This window comes from Labeo rohita, unplaced genomic scaffold (genome assembly GCF_022985175.1).
Source record: "Labeo rohita strain BAU-BD-2019 unplaced genomic scaffold, IGBB_LRoh.1.0 scaffold_779, whole genome shotgun sequence".
Classification (NCBI taxonomy): domain Eukaryota; kingdom Metazoa; phylum Chordata; class Actinopteri; order Cypriniformes; family Cyprinidae; genus Labeo; species Labeo rohita.
The window spans coordinates 12,488-15,647 of NW_026129721.1; the positions used below are offsets into that span (position 1 = coordinate 12,488).

Genomic DNA, 3,160 nt, shown 5'->3' on the forward strand with positions numbered 1-3,160 from the left:
CTTTGATCCTTAAATAGAGGTTGTAGACACATGTAAGACACTCTACAAAGTTGCAGTGCATTGCACATTTCACACCTTTAGCCTTAAATGTTAAATGGTACAGAAAGCTACACAAAGAAGCATCTTTATTTAAACAGAATTTATTTAAATAGAAAAAAAAGTTACTGACCTGCACAATCAAACAGGACAAAAAAGAAACAATTACATATATAACTGATCAAAACACTGAATAGGCATAAGAAACAGAACATCAATTATAGTGGTTCAGCTAAAGGTCTACAGGTTTGTATTCCCACAGCTTGGTTAGCTTTGGTTTATTGCCATCCCCAGTAGGCCCCAGGTGAAGAAATTTCTGGATTCCAGCATCTGGAAAAAAATAGTAAAAGTTAGGTTTTTATAAGATAATTACAATAAATTTTCTGAACCATATATGATTTCAGGAAAGGCACCACATTCAAAAGCAACTTTTTAGCTTTGGTAGTGAACCAAGTAGTAAACTTACTTTAGTAGTAAACTTGATTTTAGTCAACATGATATTAAAATATAGAACCTGCTTAAGTCTTGCAATCCAACATTGTATCAAAGTTTAATTTAGGTTTTTAGTTAGAACTGTGCCTATATCTTAAAGTGATTAACTACTATAAAATGACAAATATACTGAGTATTAAACATGGTTGGTAAAGTTAAAGATTATTTTAAAAATGCAGAATACTCATTATTTATGTAATAATTATAAATTGTAGTTGTAAAATATTCCCAGATTCCACAAGGACATGGCAGAACAACGACAGAGCACAGCCTGCATGCCCATTCAAATAATATGTCTCTATACATGAACAACTAAACTATAGTAACCCAAATGCTCAATGACAGAGTTCATAGCTAAGGTTACAATTTAATTTGCTATTTAGCATTAATGAAATAAAGTGTTTACATTCATAATACCTAATATGTGCATCGAGAATGTGGCCTGGAGAAAAGAAATAGAGGGGTGGAACTATGACATGGGTTTTTGAATGACAATTTTGATTAAATCCCCTAAAATAAACTTTAATAATCTATAGTGCTTAAAGTCATGTTAAAAATAAATGTTTACGGCCACATGAAGCTGTTAGAAAGCAGAAAGATTGAGGATTTTCTAGAAGCAAGGATAAAATAATATTTTGTGTACCCACCCTAACAAAATGATAGCTGAAATGTGGTACTTCATTCACTAAAATAAGTTTAATCTAACCATATCCAAAAACTCACTCACTCTACTGTTATTTAATAGATTAAATGCACTAGAATTGTATTAAATAGTACATGGAGACACATTTTTAACTAAAATATTTTGTTGATTTGATTTGTTTACATGTATACTGTAGATGCTAGTTTTGGTTTCAATAAAATATTTAACCTTTTCTGTGTAGATGCTCCATCATTCACATCACTGTCATCCACATCTGCAGGTTCGGCCTCCCTTTCTATTTTCTGAGAATTTCGGGACTCATTACCTTGTCATGGGACACAAAAAAGAATAGCACAATTATCAGCAACAATATGAACAAAATTTACTACGATAGATTAACCTTATGTTTAAAACCCCACAATCACATCCTTTAGTGTAACTTACTGTACCTTTATGCAACATGCACATGCATGTGCTTATGCACCCCCACTCTAGGCATGTCACTGACATGTCAATGCACTTGGTGCAATATAACCAAGTACTGTAATTTACAATATGTATTCAAGGTGCTTGTATTTAAATAATTCCATTTCGTGCATTTTTTATAGTTCTAGTTACTACATCTCAGAGATAAACATTATAATTTTCATTAAATAATTATTTAATTTTAATAATTTCCAAATGTGGCATTGTTTATCCAGTGAAAACAATGAGCTCACAGTATCTCCATACAGATTAACCGGTTACCCAAAAGCTAACATTAACTTTAACGCGAACACATTGCAAAACACATCAATGCAGCTGTAATCATAACATCATATATACAACAATGACAGGGAATATTTAAAACATTAGCTGATCTATATAGAGACAGAGGCTCTTGTAGACCAAAACAATCATATAACACTTAAAGCGTGGAGTAAATTAGCGTAAATTACCTGCACCGCTGCCACATCCAAGGGCGTTTCATCCTTTCACTCAGTGATGTCGGTCTGTCTTCGTGCCCGTCTATAAAATCATTGTCGTTTATTATGTGAAGGAATAAAACATCTTACCGCAGATGACTGTTTGTTTAGCTGCAGCCATTGCTCAGACTCTGCCGTTAGCGCGGGTGTGTTTAAATTTAGGCGCATGCGCAAAAGCGCTATCGTGACGTTCACACACAATCGCTCATGTATTTTAATGAAATGCGTTTTAGTTCATTGATGATGAGAGCACATATGGACAAACAGTTACATGAAGTGTCCCCTCAATAACTCTATAATACAAGTAACTTTTAGTACATTGGCATTTTTTGAACAGGTTATATATTCATCTTTACTTTTTTCCCCAGAAAACTAAATTGAAACAAAATAAAGTTAAGCAATGAATTGTGTTATATGATTTACAATAAGCAGTATCTTTTAGGCATATATGGTTAATAAACTTGCATAAATTCAATATATACATTGGTAACAAATGGTCAAAACATAGAGTACCATATATAATTTTGATATATATTGTTAACATATATGGTCATATCATATAATACAATATACCATTTTAATATATATTGTAAACATATATGGTCATAACATACAATACCATATAAAAGTTAAACATATATATACTTTCAATATATGTTTATATACAAATTGTACTATGGGAAATTCATATATGTTATAAACATATATCTACATATATCCAGAAGATGGATATATGTGATAATAATATATTGCCCTATATTTAACATATATGAGAGTAGCACTTCTGATATAGGTACATATATGTCATATATTACATTTCCGTATGGGTACCTCTGCCTTCACTCACACACATCATCAGCACATCTCTTATCATGGGCCTTTTCCCCCACCACATTCAAGAAGGGTCGGGTAACCCCACTGCTCAATAACCTACACTAGACAACTCATTGTTGAAAGCTACCGGCCTGTGTCTCTCCTCCCTTTCACAGAAAAATCACTCAAACGCATTCTGGATTTAAAAGTG

The 3,160-nt window shown here is 32.5% G+C and overlaps 1 long non-coding RNA gene across 1 annotated transcript; it reads right to left on the reverse strand.

Annotated features, from left to right (window-relative positions):
- Positions 1–298: 298 nt before the first annotated feature.
- On the reverse strand, positions 299–2,254 carry LOC127161923 (uncharacterized). Its single transcript, XR_007827217.1, has 3 exons — positions 2,110–2,254; positions 1,400–1,496; positions 299–366 (listed from the first exon to the last, which is right to left on the reverse strand). It is a non-coding gene; the product is annotated as an uncharacterized LOC127161923 (long non-coding RNA).
- Between the last annotated feature and the right edge of the window lie 906 nt (positions 2,255–3,160).